The sequence below is a fragment of the Microchirus variegatus genome (assembly GCF_963457635.1).
Source record: "Microchirus variegatus genome assembly, chromosome: 22".
NCBI classification, from domain to species: Eukaryota; Metazoa; Chordata; class Actinopteri; order Pleuronectiformes; family Soleidae; genus Microchirus; species Microchirus variegatus.
In genome coordinates this window covers 12927364-12948090 of record NC_139823.1, presented here as the reverse complement: position 1 = coordinate 12948090, position 20727 = coordinate 12927364, and positions in this window count along the sequence as shown.

Genomic DNA, 20727 nt, shown 5'->3' with positions numbered 1-20727 from the left:
AACATCAAAGAAAAACTTTTGTGTACAAAAAAAGGGGACACACTCCCATTCAAAGCACTCATTGTGGTAATAATGGTCGAGCTACTGGATACAGAAATTCAAACAGAGCCTGGTGTGCACACACCCACCCACTCATCCACACCCACCAAACTCTCCTCCTCCTCCTCCCTCTCCGTAGGGGTTTTGGTGGTGGGTGTGTTTAAAGGCCTGTGCAGCGATACCAAAAACGCTTGTGGTCTGACAAACTAAGCGAACGTTGGCTTTCACGCTCGACTTCCCAGGACACGCCCAGCGCATGCTGGCACATAGATGCACACACATACAGGCCATAATGACACAACGGAGTTATCTTGTGGGAAGAAAACCCCCCCACTTTAAACATCTATTTCTTTCATGATGGAGAAGAAAATCATACAGGGGCGTGTGTGCGTTTTGTCTTTTTTTTCTGGTGACAAATATTTATAGCCCTCGCAGCCTTTTGACATGAGAATTTGTGATGTGATTACACATTTCTGCAATCTGTTATTTTCTAACTCATCATCGGCTCCACACAACTCTCTCTGCCTCTTGGTATAAATCAGGGGTCGGTGACCTTTAGGATGAAAAGAGACATTTTTGTCCGCTATCCACCCAAAAATATAATTAATATGTGATGCATAAAATCAAGAGAACATCACATATAAGGTTCTATATATAAACATAATAATAATAAGGCTCGTTATAAGGCATTTGTGGAATTTAAAAACTACAAAACTGAAAACTGTTGACAAAGGAAAACAGTGTAGGTCTATTTTGAAATAAAAAACTAAAATATGTAGACCTGTTTGTGTCCTTCCATTATTTTTTGTAAAATTGATACATTAAAAAGTGACCCACTTCATTTAAGTATTGAGAATGGCTTTCCATAATTCGAACCACAGGTCTTATGAGTTTGGGGAGGTTTTTGGATGCGACGCATTATTTTTAGTCGACAAAAATGTTAAAACACTTTTGTTTATCGCCTTAATCGCTAAATAAGAGGTGTTCACTTTAAAAGACCAAACATTTTAAATCGCAAAATGGCTGCAAACAGGTTGGAGTGTGACTGAAAACACAAGAGTTGCCTATGAAAAGTTTCATGAAGAGTTTTTCTTTTTTAATCAACCTAATCATTCAGCAGATTTACAAAATAAACTACTCACCCCTGAGTTGCCGCCGCTGCTACATGCACTCCCTCAGTCAGGTCTGATAGTATTGCTTGACAGTACCTGTTTTCAGAGGAATATAAAAAATCATGTTATATTGTTTCTGAATAATAAGAGGTATTACATTCATTTTTCACCCCCCCACACACACACGCACGCACATACACACATATATATATTTACTGTAAATGTAGTAGAGTAAAAGTGCAGAATTTATGTAGGAAAAGTTCATATATCTTGTTCAAGGACACATAGACTAGCACAGCCAGCAATTGAACCCACAGCCTTCCAGTTGAAAGACAACTCACCCTACCACTGATCCACCATGGCTCAATCCTAACTCCTCACCTTTTAAAAATATTTTTAAAATCTAAAACTCAAGTACATTTTACATCAGAAAATTACTTTTTATAATCAAGTACAGTAAATGTCATACACTTGTATAAGACTTTTAATTATAAAAAGTGACTTCAACTTCTTCCAAAGTAATTTTCTGGTAAGAACTTTTACACAAGTATCCATTTTAGATACTTTATAGAAAACTGTATATGCATATATATATATATATGTGTGTGTGCGTGTGTGTGTGTGTGTGTAGAGAGAGAGAGAGGCCCTAACTGTCACCCCACTCATTCCTTAGGTCCCTCTAGTGGTACGACCTTTGCAACCTGCCACTCTCTCTCCTCTCTGTAACTTACACCAGCCTGAGCCACTGGAATCTGTCAACTGATGAGAGTACACAGCAATCGCATGCTAATATCACTTTAACTTGCCTCTAAACTGTCAAAGCTCTCCTTTATTTAAAAGATATATTAACCTGAAATCTTCTGATTTATTATTGTTAAGGCTTGAATGTGAATATGAGCCTTTTTTCAAAAAAGAATAGAGGCAATTCATTTGGAATGAAACAATAAATATAGTGTGGAAGCAGTTCAGCCTTTTTGTTTCACATGGGAGCAAAATGTGCTGAATTCAAAAAAGTATCCAAAACATTTTTGGCAGGGAGAATTTGGAGAGGAAAAGTAAGAAAATAGTCATGAAAAGCCGAGTCCAAATCGTTGGAAATTCATACCAACGCATCACACTGACCTAATCCTGCTGGACTTTCCCTTCACGCATTCTTCTCTCCGCGGCTCCACAACAGTGTGTTGTGAAAGTAGGATATGCCAACATCATGACACCTTTTCTGCTTGCCAAGCAGTGGACTGGCTTTCCCAGAAGTCACTGCTGACCTCACTGAGAGAATCCATTTTAGGGCAATGGGTAGAAATGATGCTCGTTGCTCACGGCGCAGATATTCCCAGTGTTTCCACCTCAGTGAACTCTGCCTGCAGAGTTCTCATATCAACGCCGGTTGGCTTGTCAGTCTGCTGGCATGGTGGTGTAACGGCATCAATATAATACACACAATACCAAGCAGCTGTAGAACACACTTGATCTTGAAAACTAAGAGCACTCCAGTTACTTAATCGGCAGTGACTACTTCCTTCCTAAACTCAAGTGTTTATACGTTATTTTAAATTAAAGCTGAGGTAAGCTGGATTTTTATTCTCTGTTTGTAATTGAACAGTACGGCTCCATAGTGACCTATCAGCATAATGTAAATCAAGTGATCGGAGACAGAACTTCTCCCTCTTTGAGACTGAACATATAAACCAGTCACAGGGTATTAAGAATATATCAAATAGCCACCAGGGGGCAAATCTGCTGGCTGCAAATGACCTCCCTTTGAATGGATGTTTGTGGAAAAAGGAGCCTGGTCTTAAGTGCGACTTTTGAGGACATTACAGGAATTTTGAAATGTATGTTCCTATTTAGAGGGAAATAGACGACAAAATATGGGTGGACACCACTGTGATCGACAGCTGGTGTCATCCAATAGCAGCCTAGTTGCAGGTGCAGGTGATTTCCAGCTGCAAAAACTTAAAGGTTTTATTCTTTAGAGTTTTAAAGATAAACACTATACTATAAGTATTATTATGCTGCTGTGTTTGTTGAATTCGACCAAATTTGACGACTGTTTTTTTATGAATTTATTTTTTTAAGATCTTTTCTTCATAAAACTTGACAGAATGACAGTGCAGGGCTTTTATTTTGAAGGAAGTGACTTTGACGTCGAATAACGCACGTATCTCTGCAAATAAAAAAAATTTGGGTGACGTGGAGGTCAAATCACGAATCTGGACACTTCAAAACAGCACATCTTCTTATCGGTGACTGGTTTCCGCTTGGTAAAAACATCCAAAGCAATAAAATAAATAAGTTGTTTGTTTGCTCTCATCTAGTGGGAGGGGCTCTGGGCAGAGAGCCTCAACCCCAACACATCAGTACACTTCTAGCCATCTCGCCTACTGCAGCTTTAACCCCCTCACCTGCCAGGACAACATTTTCATTGATTCATTCCTGAAGGAGGACTCCAGCTACCACCAGCAGCTATAGAATATGCTTGAGGTTTAGCATCAACTTACCATATTTGGTTCTAACACCGCCCCCTACCCCCCCTCGCCCTCCACTGTTGGAGTGCTACTCTTCTTGCAACGCTGTATTTATCTTGGAAACAAGTCGGGGCACTGGGGGCAACATTTGCAGTCAGAAGGCACCTTGACATGGTGCATAAGCCCCCCCCCCCCCCAGAGTTGATTTTATTAACCTGCCTCTGCTGGGTCCAGCCACTGAATGGGCTTTTTAGAAAAACATTCTTATGTATGTGTTGCAACAGAGCTGTGAAGCCAGTAGAGGGTAAGCTGATCCTTGCTCTGCGTCAGGGGGAGAACTTGTCTGCTGGCCTGTCGACAAGCTCTACTGGCCCTGTCCACACCTCGCCGGCACACCGCGTCCCCCTCGACCGCTCCTTTGCATTTTGCATTTGATGAAGGATTTTATGAATTCATTTGTTTTATTTTTAACTAGTTCAGAAGTTTGGGATTTTTGTTTTTTTTGCTCTATATTTCCTCTGTTGGGATATTTCACCCATTATTTTTTACTTATTCTACATTTCATTTACATTAGATTTAGCACATTTCTTTACTTGTGGGACAAAGTGTGACGCACATGTTGCACAAAAGTTAAAAAAAGTAAATAATCTAACCTCACTGCCTTGCTATTATCACATATAAAGATGCTTTTTTCTTTATATTACACATTTTTTGGTTATATTATGGTAATATCATGAAACTTCTAAAGTAAAATGCAGGCAAACAGCTTGAAAATGAGAATTATTATACACTTCCATCAGTGTAATACCCCAAAACTGATAATTACCATATAATTACGTTTGCAATTCATCTTCCATTGTTATTAGGATGTCGAATTACTAAATGATTACCATGCTATTATATGCTAATTTTACCACATTGTTACTGTACTGTAATGCAAAGTTTCACCTGCATTTTAACTGAATTATTTAATGTTTACTCTCCCGCTGTGTCTTCCATTGCTTTATTGGATTAGTGAGTCTCAGTAATGCTAGCAGGGCTCTACTTTCAAAGTAATCAGCCCCCCAAAAATGTTACCGGCCCCGCCGAGATGTCTCTCTTGCTCTCGATCTTCCTGATTACCACTCTGCCACTGCTCCCTCCTCCTTCCTTCCATCCATCTTTGAGTTTAATGGCACATGGAGAATGTAGTGATCTCAGAGGAACCAGCAGCTCGGTGTCCATCAACCTCTCCGTGCCGTGTGTGTGTGTCAGTGAGTCAATGTTTGTGTATGTGTCTGCATGTCAGAGAGTTAAAAGATGTCTGGTGAAGGGCAGGCATATTTGGAAACTCTCTTCAGTGAAGGAGTTTTTCTTCTTTATTTCTTTTTTTTTTTACCTGAGTGCGACTGTGTGCGGAGTCGCCTCGTTGGCACCTCTGGACTCCAGGGACGCCGCAGTGGCTGCGTTACGTCCCATTTTTCAGCACCGTGCGAAATTAAATTTTCCCGTTTCCGAGATTTCTCCCAGCTCCTGGATCACATTTCTTCTCTTCTCTTCTCTTCATCTTACGCTTTCCTACAGGGGCAGAAAACGTCGGATCATTAGAAAAAAAAATACATTCGGCGTGAGCCCACGCGTTCTAAAAAATAAATAAATAAACGACTCCGCATGCCATCAAAGTGTCTCACAAAACAGACACATTCTCCTCCGTGGAGAGAGTAAATATTTACGTGTGCATACATCACCCATGCACTGACCATATTTATCTGTAGCATGGCAGATATTTAATCTCCAGTGTTGGTACAGCGGCACTGAAAACACTGCAGTAATGCAAACACACACACACACACATGATTCACATAGAAGCGTACACTCTCCCTGCGGCCTCATCAATAAGCCATATTACTGAGCAGGTCTTGCGGGAAGCCATAGTGAATTAGTGTGTCAACACTAACATGGGCTTCACTGATATGGAGCTGAGTGGAGACAAGCCACAAGGACACACACACACACACTGAGAGAGACACACAAGATGTGAAGCTTTACACGCATGCAGGGATGCACACTTTCACAGACGCACACCCACATGCCGGAACGTATAAAAAGAAGCTCACACATGAAGTTGACAAGTCGACAATGAACATGCACAAACATGTTCAGGGATTATTTCTGTATCTGTATATTATATATACACACTACACTGCATGTGTTTTAGGTTCCCGTGTATACCTTTGTGTGTGTGATTTATGTCCGTGTTTGTGTGTGTGTGTGTGGGAACAACTAAGCAGTGATAATCACAGTACAGCCTGTGGAGACTGCAGGGAGTCCACTCAGTTATTAGCAAGGACACAGAGGTGATAGAGAGAGACAAATATACACACACACACAACTGCACCCACACAAACAGGCACAGGCGTTTGTTCACTGACACACACACACACACAAGCAGTGTCCAGGGATCACAGTCAGAGCTGAGCGGAGTCGGTGGGAAAATGTTGTCTAATAACTTGTTCTCTTTGTCATTGATCTAACTATCTTTCACACACTGTTTTCTCTTTTCTTTGCCAAACTTTTGCTCCTTCTGTGCTTCCCCCTCCTGTATTTGTTTCTCTTTTTTCGCTTTTCCAGTACGTGGTCCCAGCACGACTCGCCTGTATGCGGTTTGGTTGGTTTTTTCCCATTAAAATATAGTACCTCCTGCTCCCGCTGCATGAAACTGCCGTGACTTAGTTTTATGCGTTCTATGCTATAGTGACTTGAAAAGCAGTAATTTTTCATGTACTAAATCATTGGAATCAGTTGATTAAAAAGATTTGTTCAGTATTTCCTGCATGACCGGAGCCCAGACTCCGACTGAAATACAGTGGCAGGGGTTGTGATGCGGCTCGCCACTCGTGATCGTCGGCTTTCAGCAGTGCTGTCGCTAAATAAACCAGAATCCACTGTCGTATATTGAGTTTTTAGACATTTCCATGCTAAATGTTGACGATTAACGCAAGTTTTCAGGATTTTTAAGTCTTTTTAACGGATCTACGGTTTGATTCTTGTGACTTGCTCATGTCTCAACACTCTCTGACCAATAGCCGTCAGTCTGCAGCGACTGCCAGAGCAGGTACTAAAAAAAAGTACCAGGTGCTATCCCTAATGGAAAAGTTAAAAAAACGTGCCGTGCTGTGCCGAGTAATGCCGGGACTGTGTAGTGGAAAAGCGGCTTTTGCACGTCTTCTGTTATATCAGATATTGTCCAAGTCCTGCTGTGTCTTTTTATATTCTGAGTTTCTTCCCTCTGTTCCATGTGGCTGTAAAGTATACCATGTCTCTCCTCTCTGGGTGTCCGACTCACTTGGTTGCACAGCAGCTGCAGTTTGTAACTTTGTTCAAACGTCAGCTACCATAAAGATGTCAAGAGACATTTTTTTTTTACCCAGGAGCCACTTTTCATACTTTTCTTTTTGCTCAAATGTGTTGCAATTAAGCTGCAAAAAGTACAGATTGCAAGGCTCATAGCTTAAATGTTAATTATCTCAAATCAGAGCTGCTGTGTGAAACATTTAGAGAATGAAATGTGGCCCTGACTTGGCTAAACAGTGATTATAAGTGCATATGAGGAATGGCTATGTTGTTATTAGTTTGTTTAAATGACTCTTCCAGGACTTTAATTTAGTTCAAAAATATACTTAACACCGAGATACAAATCACCGTAACTGTGTTTTCTGTATTGAACATTATTCATGCAAAGCTGCTTTTACTGTTGTTTTTGCAACCGCAGTCCCTGGAGATAAGTTTTAGTGCGGGTGATAACTTTGTCAGGCCTTAATGGCCAAATACCTTTTTACAGGCTGCATGGAAGAAACGGGAAAATATTGTCAAGCAGCGACCGAACCACAAACATTACCTCTGTGTTTGTGTCGAGCAGATATGTTGTGCATTTAAAGGAGACGTGAGAGTTCAGGTTCTGTGCAAAACTCCTTTCCAAACTCCTGCATGGTTTTGAAGTGACTCAGCTGTTTACATGATAAGGTTAGTTTCAGTCTATGTCCACCTGAACTGAACAGAGGGTGCTGAATGTAGAGTGGCAGACAGCAAACAGACACAAAGCTTTTAGGAACATGGGCAAACCTTGAATTATTTAAAGCTCCCATAGACCAGAAGTTCTTATTAACGCTGTTTTTTTTTGGTGTGTATCTGCGCCTTTACCTCGTTTATGGAGCCCTGAAGTTTAGAAACAAACAGTTCAACCACTGCTGAGAACGCTGGGTTGTATTGTAGTCTCGGGCTCTACAAACGCTCTGAAAAAAGCCTGGAATCATGACAATGACAATAAAGATCTACTACTACTACTACTACTACTACTACTACTACTACTACATAGGATCACTTCTCCTGAACAGCAGATCCTCCTGCTCCGGGCACTAGTCCGGGCACATCCGCTTGCGTACATTGAACCGCAGAAGAATAAGAGCGCCCTTTGTGTTTCACTTGAGACGGTGTCTTCTGAAAAGCGAAGACGGTGGGGATTCGCGGCTAAGCCATTTTTTTACATTGTTAAGCGGGGGAGCTGCGCCTCTGAGAGCTGATGTGCTAATTACGTCACTTCCAGGTATTGGCCAGTCACAAGACAGTTGGGAAAGCTCTCGTTGGCTGGCCAATCACAACAAAGTTCTGTCATCTGGGGGTGAGATTTCAGTCTGAAACAGCGCGGCTGACGAGAGCTTCGGTGAGGAGAGATTTCTATCGGCTCGTTTGCAGCAACAAGGTTTTTATTTTTGACCATAAAAACAAGTTAATGTATGTAAGTAGACCTTCATAACTAACATATATGTGCAATAGGACCACTCTATGGGAGCTTTAAGGGTTTTTATGATCGCAGTAAGACAACAGGACAACACACCAGCAAGTGAAGCGAGGGCATCAATCTGATCATGTCGAGATTTAGCCTCTTTGATTCTCTTAAGACGACATTTGATAGTGTAGGTATGCGACAGCCAAGGATCTGTGTTTAGAAACCATCAATCAGTCAGCTGTCTGCCCACAAAGCTACAGTACCAAGAAAATGAGAGGAGGAGAGAAAAACCCCCGTTCTCACTCCTCCCTTCACACACCCATCGCTCTTTCATCCACCTCTATTGTTTTCTCCACGTCTTACTCCAGATCAGTTCATCGGTCACTCCCATTCTTCTCTATTTAAAGGCATCGCCGATAGAAGTCCAGCAACTGGAACTAACTGTACTTTAGCGTGTGTGTGTGTGCGTGTGTGTGTGTGTGTGTGTGAGACACAAACACGCTGTGTTTCACAATTCACTACCTTCCAATTACAGACAGTGCGGTTGTATGTGTGGTGGTATTGTTAAAAGGGAAACAAAAGACAGACCTGCTTATGGGCAAGTTACTCAACTGTAACACTAACACAGGGGAGAATGGGTCAGTGATCACCAGTTTATCACAAACACACACACACACACACACACACACACACACACACACACACACACACACACACATACTGGTTTCCATGTCTTCAGAGGACATTTCATCAACGTACACTACCGTTCAAAAGTTTGGGGTCACCTACACAATTTGGATAGAAAATATAGTCAAGATTAGAAATAATGATTTTTATTATTTGCTTTCATCAAAGAACCAGCAAAACTGTTTTCAGCTGTGGTAACATAATTGCACACGGGTTTTCAAATCATCCAATAGCCTTCTAACGCGATTAGCAAACGTAATGTACCATTAGAACACTGGAGAGATGGTTGCTGGAAATGGGCCTCTATACACCTATGTACATATTCCATTAAAAACCAGACGTTTGCAGCTAGAATAGTCATTTACCACATTAACAATGTATAGAGTGTATTTCTGATTCATTTAATGTTATATTTATTGAAAAAAAGAGCTTTTCCTTCAAAATAAGGACATTTCTAAGTGACCCCAAACTTTTGAATGGTAGTGTATATTCATTACTTACTTATCCTAACCTTAGAGGCCTAATCCTAACCCTGAGCCCTAACCTTAACCTAACCCTGACCTCAGCCTAACAGTAAAACATGTCTTTAACTGAAAATGTATAATTTACATGAACAGCATCACCATGTACACACACAAACAAATACTAACAATGACCACAGGAAGAACAACTTAACATCCCTGTCTATCTAATGACCTTAAATACAACAACAGCCTCAGGGACACGCGTGTGTGGGTGTGAGTATGTCTGACTGTGTTTGAGGACTCAATCCCTCGGGCTGAGAGTGTAGCAGAGGTTTTGTTTGCAGAGGTGGGAGAGGAGGTGGGGGGGGGGGATGTTGGTGGTCCCCTGTTGTCTTAGATGACACTCTGTGATAGTGTTATCAGTAATGGCTTAATCATGACCGCAGACAGCTCCGACACAGATGCAGAGACGGAGCGGAACCTGATCGTGATAAGACGCCGGGGGTCAGGAGACACTGATAAAGTGGCCTCTGACCCTTTAAAAGGCTGATTACATGGATCGTATCAGTGTGTCGTGTTTCAACAGCATGTGGCCTTTCTCACTCTCGTTCTTCTCATTCTTTCTTACAGACACCTGGCTTTTCTTTTCTCCATTCATGCCCGTCACATCCTCCTTTCTAACTCTATACCTTTGCACAAGAGGCATAGTACACATCAACCTCCCATCCTACCGCTAATCCTTTCTTTTTTTTCTTCCTTCCTTCCGTCCTTCCTTCCTCCCTCCTGTCCTGTCCTTCCTTCCTTCCATTTGTAAGGAGACAGATTATGTTCCCCTTCTTCAATGCCCTCTGTATGCTAATGTTGACTGTAAACATCTTGAAGTGATGTAGCTGTTTCTTAGCCGGTAATTAAGGGAAACAATAGTAATTTACACATAAGCACACATAAACACACACACAGAAGTCTCCCATTGTGGCTGCGCTGTTCATACAACTCAATTCAAACATCTTTTACTGTACCAGCTGTATAAGGGAGTGAGATGGGGAATATTTTGACCTTTTTTTAACCATATGTAGAGGATTGATGGTGGATTGAATGGATGGATGACAGTAGAAGGAATGTGACAGGGGTGGCAGATCTGGGAGATGAAGAAACAGCCTGGCCACCGTATCTCAAAACAGAAATTTAAGAAGGGCATAGCAGGCAGTAAAGGGGAGAAAGCAGAGCGAGAGGGATACCAAATAAGGTAGCGGTGAGACAGGAAAATTACACCGCAATGGAAAAATAAGAAAATGAGCTGTTTGAGGTGGCACGTTGCTGCAAGTTGAAAACTGAATTACAAATCTGGACGCCGTACTTAAGCGAAAGATACACAAGGTTGAAGATTATTCCAGCTGGAGTAGATTGTCGGCAGCACAGACCACCAAAACTAGTTGGTCTGGCCCATAGGGGAATTCACTATCATGTTACCAGTGTCCCATAGCAACAGAGCTGCAGATGAACACAGCACAGATCATTAACTATAACACCATAAAAAAAAAAGTACTCTGAAGTTTTCAGACTACTTTTTTTGTGGCCATCATTATTTCCTTTGAAAACATTCATCTGGAACAGGTTGTGGAGGATCCACCTGTTGTGGAAAAACACAATTTCTCTTCCAGAGAAGTCTTTGGAATGGACCGCCATATCTTTGTTATGTGACTTTATAAACACTCTTTCACTCGGATGAGTCTGTATACCGAAGATATGTGAACCTGGGTGAACCTCAATAAAAAAAAGAGAACGAAAGAAAAGCAATTAATACCATTTCCACTGCCATCGTTTGCTCTGCCCTGTGGTGTTTTTTCATCCATGCGTCACCACCGTGCATGAGATGTGACATCACAAACCTGCAGAAACAAAACGACACAGAGAAAGAAAGAAAGAAAGAAAGAAAGAAAGAAAGAAAGAAAGAAAGAAAGAAAGAAAGAAAGAAAGAAAGAAAGAAAGAAAGAAAGAAAGTTGTTACTGTTCTGTATCTTAAATTTACTCAAACCCAGCAGAGAGTGAACAATTTCAAGGAGCTAATAAAACAAAAAAAAAAGAGTGCTGTCCCAAGTTTTAAAAAGTAAGGCTCGCTAAAAACATTAATGTGTCATCGTGTTTTTGCCAGAAATGAAGTCGGAAATTCACACTGTTGCCAAAAAACTGCGGACTTGGGGACTTGAGGATTACCACTTTGATGATGATGATGTGAATAAGGGAGGGAATAAATGAGGGAGGGGGGGAGGGGGGGGAAAGGGAAGGGAAGCCAAGACCAGAAGTGAAGGAGTGATATAATGATTGGTCTTACCTCCAGTGACTGAAAATCCTATTTTTGCAGTCTAGCAGAGATAGAGAGGGGGGAAAAAAGAGACGAATGCACAGTTACTTTCTAGAGAAAATCCTGTTTTCTCTCTGGATGGATGGATGGACGGACGGATACAAAGTTAATAAATGGACGACAGGGGTTCTGAAAATAATAAATCAATGTGCAGAGACAGATATCACTGGGAGAATGAATGGATTCTCAGTGGATGGAAGGATGGATGGATGAATAAGTAGATGGGTGGGTGAATGCAGGAATGGAGGGATGGAATTGCCTCGAGTAAAATTCCATTTCCTGCAGCTGGTAGATTTAGCACCTGGAGTCTTCAGATTACCATCAGATTACCATATAATCTACCATGAGGAAATGACCAGATTCTTCTGGACTCTCTTTCTCTTGAGTATCTTGTGTGTGTGTGCATGTGTGTGTGTGTGTGTGTGTGTGTGTGTGTGTGTGTGTGTGTGTGTGTGTGCATGTGTGCATAAGTATGCTGAGCAAGGAAAGATGAGAACAGGATATGAGGGGCGGCTGCGATGGCCCGCAAATTTGATTTGGAGCTGTCATTTCAATTAAATGGTTGACCACATACATCCCCCCCATCCAACCTACCCAACACAAACCACAAAATACACACACACACACACACACACACTGATATTAATAGATGCTAAGTGATTGAGGAGCGTTGGCTGATAGACAGCGTCTGGGTGGAGGAAGATGAGGACTGGATGGGGGGGGGGGGTTAACAGCTGTTTAATCTCCCAGACCTAGAAAACTGTGTTAGCAGACACCACCAAACATAAACACACACACACACACACACTTATAAAAGGGCATAATGTTGCCTTATGATATAAATGGCTTACTGATAAAGAAAGAAGATACTATAATGCTAAAACTGAGGGGACAAAAAGGCCCTGCAATCTAGGTCAAAGACACAACAAAGATCATGTCTGACCGGTCCCACCGTGTGATTTTGATTTACAATCAGATTACAGACAGAAGAGCAGGAAGTGAAAGACCTTTTTTTTTTTTTGCTGTATATTACAAAAACTCCAGAGCGTTTTACTAAATGTCAGTCAGCCTAACCCGTGCAGGTACACTATTGATCTCCCTCAGCCTCATGCGAGTTAAAACAGTGCATGTCTGCTCATATGATTTGTCTTTTTTTACTCATCTTTTCTCTTTATTCACAAGGTTTTCCTTCTCCCAAAAATTACTCCTTCTCTCGCCTTCACCCTCTGCCTCTCCCGCTCTAATATGAAGACACCGAGTACTAAAGCTTCATTTCTCACTCTTTTATTTGTTTTCTGCGAGCGCTCGGCAAGACCGAATACACACACAGGCTTATAAAGAATACTACTAAAAAGTGTAGTAGTGTGTGTGTATGTGTGGGGGGGGGGGGGGGGGGGTTGGAGCCTCCTATTACTCACGATGCGGGGACCTGCTCATTCACATTACAAGGCCGGGTCATCTTTATGAGGGAAAACAAGTCAGACAGAGCCCATAAAATGAATCTATTAAAAAGGTAAAGGTGAAGACAAATTTAAAGTTTACAAGAAGGCTCCGGGAAATTAACGCTAATCATTGTGATGTGCGCTGCAGTCACGCATGGAGAGACAGACTATTTGTGTATGTGTGAGAGAGATGTACAGTCACTTATTTATAAGGAGAAATCTGCTCTTGAACACCGTGTTTCTGGTTTCCATTTGACCATGTTCAGATTGTGTTATTGCTGTTATACCTCATTATTATCTGCCTCATTCCCTTTGTGCTCGACGATGCCACATATTGTACGTCAATACGATTATTATCAATTACTATTATTATCAATTTTGATAAACGATTAATCGTTTTAGCTTCTTGAATGTGAATATTTCCTTCATTTCTTTGCTCCACATAACAAAGACATAATTCAAACTGAATCATTTTGGTTTGTGGACAAAACAAGACATTGGAGAACATCCTCATTTCCATGTTTTCAATCAACATTTTCTGATATTTTATGGACCAAACAATTCAATGATTAATCGAGAAAATAATCGACAGATTAATCGATTATAAAAATAATCTTTATTTGCAGCTCTAAAGGAGAGTATTTGAGATGGGGAAAGTTAATCAGCAAAGTAAGTCAGACCCATTACTTCTTCTGAATTCTGATTCTCTCTCCAAATCCAATAGTTGCTGCTTGTCTTGCCTATTTTTTTTTTTTTTTCCAGATTTAGTGACGAGACAAGGGAGTTAAGATTGGAAGGCGAAAATGGAGGGAATCTACGACAATGGGAAAGACCACTGTAACTCAGTCTTTTATGCTTTCCCCCTTTTCCATCTGCTTCTCTCATCTTTATAGCTCCGAATGGCCTTAGAACAAGGCACATGGAGAAATACAAAGGAATTAATGAAGCATCTCTCTCTCTCTCTCCTCCTCTCTCTCACACACACAGATTCTCTATTTACAGCTCCATCTTTTTAGGGCTCTTCTTCTCTCACGCGGCAGCTTTATGGTGCCGTAATAAACCAGACAAAAGACAAATGGTCAGTTGAGAACTGCTTCTGCAAGCGCGTTTAGTGGTCCCTTCGTCATTCAGCCGGTCAGTTAGCCGGTCAATACTTTAAGTCGATCATATAGTCAGTGTTCAGAGCAGGTGGTCGGGAAGTCAGCACTATTATTCAGTCCAGTGGAGGTGGAAAGACAGGAACCTTTCAGCAAAGCTAAATGCTGCTTCTACCACACGTGCAGGTCCATTTAAGACTCGGTAGAGAGCTCTTAACCCATTAACACCTCAGCCTCAAAATGTCCATTTGGACCTTTTTTTTTTTTGGCTTATTATAACCATAAAAGGGCCAGAGAATTATCCTGTGACTAAGTGCTTTTGCCCATTTTTCCCAGAATAACTTTCAGTATCTGGCAGTTATTTACAATTTAAAATCAAGAAAAACAAAAAGTTTTATTGAGGAAGAAAAACACTGTAGCTGTTGATGAACACAATATTTTGTGTTAACAACAACAGTATAGAACTAGTGCTGGGCACTTTTAACGCGTTAACGGCCGTTGGCGGCATCAACGCTCACACACATTAACGCATGACGCGTTTCCATGAAGACTGACTTGGAAAAAGACGTGCGTGACATCATGTTTTCGTGCCGCGGCACTGGAGTCCACGCACCATTTACCAGTTAGCTCCATTAGCTGCGTTAGCTCCTTTAGCATTACTTTAGAGACAAATTTTAATCTTGAGTCACGTAAACATGACCTCATGCACATTGTTTTCCACTCAGTCGTCATGGAAACGTGTCGTGCGTTAATGTTGATGCGGCTAACCACCATTAACGGCGTCAGCGTTAACGTATATTAACGCATGATGCGTTTCCAATGACGACTGACCGGAAAAACATGCATGTGACATCATGTTTTTGTGCCGCGGCACTGCAGTCCAGGCACCTTTTAGCAGTTAGCTCTGTTAGCTCCTTTAGTGCCATTAGTGTTACTTTAGAGACTCACTTTAACAATCGGAAGTCACGTAAACATGACGTCACGCAAGTCTTTTCCTGGTCAGTAGTCATGGAAACGCGACAGGCGTTAATGTACATTAACGTTGACGCCATTAACGCCACTAACCGCAGTTAACACCGCTAATCACCGTTAACAGCATCAACGCTAACGCACATTAACGAATGACTCGTACTGACCATAAAAAGATGCGGGTGTCATCATGTTTTAGTGCCGCGGCACTAGAGACCATGCACCGTTTACTAGTTAGCTCCGTTAGCTGTGTTAACTCCTTTAGCGCGTTACTTTAGAGACTCATTTTAATCGGGAGTCACGTAAACACGACGTCATGTGGAAACGCGTCACTTGTTCATGTGCGTTATCGTTGACGCCGTTAACCGCCACTAACGCGCCAAAGTGCCCAGCACTTATAAAACATATGTAAAATTTAAAAAAGTTGACATGTCGTCTGCGATACACTCAGTGTTAAAAGGGTTAACACAACAAAGTCACACAAACACACATTTTTCTGCTTAAACAATGGCAAAACTCCCAATAAACATAATTGCTCTCTTGGTGCGACTCCCTACTGCTGCTCTATGCGGCATCAAAATTAATGGATTGTGACTCCTAAGTACACAGACATGCACAAGCACCAACCGCAGTAAGGAAACACTAAAACACCCGGCCTATCAGTCAGAGCAATGGCGCAGTCACTGTTAATTAAACCAAGAAGCCAGAACTAAAATTTTTGAGAAAATATCCATCCATCCATCTATCCATCTATCAATCCATCCATCTATCCATCCATCCATCATGGCGTCATCTTCACTGTCTGCTTCTTCTTCCCATCTGATTCTGTTTGAAAATGAAGTTTCATAGCCATGTATTGCGAAGTCTCCAAAATTGTTTTTCCAAAAAAGCCAGCTAAAATTATATTGATCCCTCTGGGCAAACCGACAATAACAAAAAAAACAACCACACAATTGCAAGAACAGTTTACAAAACACAAAGCAGTGAGTGACTGGGAGCTTTACTGTGCAATTGTGTAAGTGTGTGTGTGTAGGTGAAATTAGCACTCTTGACTGATTACATGATTTCTTCGAAAGTCCATGAGCAAATAAAAGAACTGTTGTAAGATTGGATTTGTGGTTAAAAATTCTCTCTTTTCTTTTCACCATCACAGTCTAATACAGCCGGGACACAATGGCACCAAGCTGTAAAATAACCCATGTTGTATAAATGTCTGTATTTAATGCTGTCACATTTGCTGTTTGACAAAAACAGTGAATGGAATCTTGCAGAATTCACGTCTTTCACGTTAAAATGAATGGCAACCTGCTGTAAAAGTAGAACAACAACATTGCTGGTGGTTGGTTTTGCTCTGTGGTGTTTTTGATTTACTTGCTCATGAAGCAGGAGATGAATGTGTGTCTATCCGTGCAGACCGTACACAGACAAATCTGCATATACCAAACAATTTCCGCAACACTTTCACAGTCAAGTTTGTGACAACTAAGCAGACGGTAACCATAGAAACTTGCTTAGTGGTAATATGAGGAAGTCCACCAGTGGTCACACATGTAGTCGGCACTCAAAGGAAATAACCAAGAGGGTGAACTCTTGCTTCTACTGGACTGGAATATGAAAATGATTCATAAAAACGATCTGGGCTAGAATGGAACCAGTGGGTGCCCTAAAGTTTATGGCGCTTTTCCACTATACAGTTCTTGCACGAATCGGCTCAGCACAGCTGGACTCACAGTTGGACTCACAGTTTGGGTATCAGGCATTTTCTGCTACTTTAGTACCTCTTGAAGATGGGCGGGGTCATCAGAGCACAGCGGGCATGAAATTGCTGTGACGTCCTTTTATACGCGACACAAACTAGCAACGAGCAAAACCGCTCTTTTCAGTGAACTGAGTCATTAAAATCAGCTCATTGAAAAGACTTGTTCTGTATTTCCTGGATGACTGGAGTGCAGACTGTCGCTAAATACACCAGACTCTGTTAAATATTGAGATTCTAGACATTTCCTTTGCTAAATGTTGGCGATTAACGCATGTTTTCAGAATTTTTTAAAGTCTTTTTAAATGTTTGCCTTTGTTCGGTTTGATTCCCATGTCGGCTCATGACTCTTCCAGTGTTGACACTGTCTGACCAATCAGTGGCTGGCAGTCCATTGATGTTACATTTTAGTAACAGCTCAGTTTGCTTGGAACCTCGCCAGAGCAGGTACTACAAAACGTACCAGGTACAAGGTACTATCACTAACGGAAAAGCAAAAAAAAAAAGTCAAACCAAAATGTCTAAATCTCGAATGCGCCAAACGCCTGAAAAGCCGTATTTCAGTACAGTGACGGTGTCAGATGGAGACTGCGCTCCATCTGACACCGGTATTACAGGAAGTACTGATTTTAACTAATCTTTTTTATGAACTGATTCTAATGATTCAGTTACACCGAAAATAACCGCCTTTGCTAATCACTTGTTGTGTCGCGTATAAAACAACGTCAAACTTGCCTGATACCCAAACCAGTCGTGCTAGAACTGTATAGTGTAAAAAAAAGCACCATTAGTCTGTGTTCAGGATCTAAGACGTCGTCCTCATCAACACACATCAATGCAACGTGATCAAATGTAAAACTGGCGTTTTCATCATGTGTTCTCCAACACATCAACACATATGACTGAGTTTGAATTGAATTATTTTAAATGGAATGACTGAATTGGGAGTGTGTGTGTGTGTGTGGAAACGGGGGGACAAGCCTTTAACAGGTGATGAAGAACAAGTAGCGTGCATGTCATTTAATGTAATGTTGGTCTAATTTCCCCAATAGCCTCCTGTGGCGACGCATTGTTTCATTTCAATATCAAACGGCTGTGAGGGGAAGCTTTTTAAACGGCACACTAATTGTTGTAATGGCCTGTTCTTCTGCACCTCTGCTCTCTCTCTACTTCACAACCTCTCTCTTCTCCTTTCACACTGTATTATAATGACCTGCTTCCATTTTTTTTCTCGCTCTCTCTCTCCTTCTTTCTCTTGTGCCATGCACACATGAACACAGATTTGTGAGTGACAGTTTAATGAGAAGTGCTTTCCCATTAAACAGACAAAAGGAGAGAATGCATCAATTAACACCCACTTACAAACAGCGCACACACACACACACATACACACATACACACACACTTCAACATGAGTAAGAACAAACAGAAAGATCAAAGACTGATGTCTGTATGCATGATCACATGTAACCCAAAGATTCATCCGTCTCTTATACAAGAAACAACATAGGGATAAAAGAGTACAGTAGTGTTTTTGTCTCTGAGGACACATGTTCATGCCACTATGTTGTTAAAAAAAGTCCAATAAAGCCAAGTTAACTTCTCGGTATCTGATCCCTCTGATTTTATGAAGAAGAATAAATTGACTTTTTTTTTTTTCCTCTCTTACCCGCGGTCATTGTGTTTATTTCTGGAACACGGCTCATTGCATTGCCAGGCAACTAGCATGCTGCAGCAATATGGGGCTACCATATTACATTAACTGTAGTTTACTGTATGAACCAGTGCTGGACATATACTGGAGTCTACGTGTGGGGGAAACACATTTACATTAAGAGCAGAAACAATTAATCGACCATTTTGTTAATCAAGCTTTTTTCATTATTAAAACAAGATTTCTGCTTCTTAAATGTGAATATTTTCTTTATTTATTTGCTCCACATAACAAAGAAATCATTCAAACTGAATCATTTTGGTTTGTTGACAAAACAAGACATTCGAGAACATCGTCATTTCCAGGTTTGCTTTTTATGGACCAAACGATTAAAAGGTGCCATATGTAAGAATGTGGCCAAAAACGGTTACTACATTCAAATTCAAAATACCTAGGTCTTTCAGGTTTCGTTTTTTGACGTAACTGGCAACCCGTGGTTGCTCGGCAGCTGAGACTCTACTGACTGCAATGATTGGAAGATGGCGGTAGGTGGCGCCACATGTCAAAACATGATTTCAAAACATAAACATGATTTGCACTCTTTTGACACTTTTTTTTAATGCAAATATTCTGGCTGTACTGTTGTTGTTGGTGAGTTCAGTTTGTTATATGAACATTATTCCTGAGCATCTGTGACATATTAGGATGAATTAATGGCCAGTTGCTTTAGATTTATTACATAATGCACCTTTAATCATGAAAATAATCGACAGATTAATCGATTACGAAAACAATCATTAGTTGCTCTATAACCTCCATGGAGGCAGGATTTATGGCAAGATTGATGTATTAGGTTGCGTTAGTTTTATCCAGGTGCCCATTATAAGTGATAACTGAGAGTCATCCCTTTTGTGTGCCTTTGATGAACTCCTCATTATGAACATATTCTGCAAAAACCTCACTTTTAAATTGGAACGGGAGCCAATGTGTCAGTGAGGGAAAGACCACACGCCACGACACAAAGTGGAGATGTTAGTGACACAGATGTTGCAGACATGGCAGACCAACAGGATGCCATTAATAATGCAGACACTGAAGGTTTTTTAGGGGTTTTGGAAAAGCTTTAGGGTGCCAAAAAGTGTAAGTGCATGACTGTAAAGGCATAGAGAGAGAGAGAATGAGGCAGAAAAGAGAGTAACCAGAGCCAGTGCAAAGACAGAACAAGACAAAAAAAAGAAAAAAAGGAGGGTTTTGGCTCAGTTTCACAGATCATTTCCTTCTGCCTCAGAGAACTCATGTTCATATATATCCAGCAGCACGAAGCAGCAGTTCATCCGAGTTTATCAGATCATGCGGTCAGCCCGTTTCTCTTCTGCGCAACATGAAAATGGTGCAACATGATGGATAATCGACTGTTAATAGCTGATCTACAGACTCCGGGGCATGATGCTGGATCGTCTCCTGCCTAATGACATTTCATTTCAACGAACCAAAACATTAAAAAAAGACAATTTAAATGACAGTAATTCCTGATTTCACGATTCCTTTCATTTCTATCCGTCTACGCTGCAGAATTAAAATTCACCGATTCACCTGTAATCGACTGAATGAACAAACACACGCAGCAGCCGCAGGAGATTTCCATGACAGCACATTAATGCGTGTTATATATGTACCTGAATCTGTTCACACGCGTGTAAATACACACAAACATCAACGCCGGCGAAGCCTAATTAATTTTTAAAATGCTGTTTAAATAACAAAAACGCGCATCATTCAGCAACATCTGGCAGGTGGTGAGAGACACACGCTGAGTGTCAGTCTGTTAAACCTCTCTCTCCCTCTGTCTGTCTGCCTCTCCCCGCCATCACCTACACCGCGCTTTCATGTGGCCAAACACGTAATTAACTCG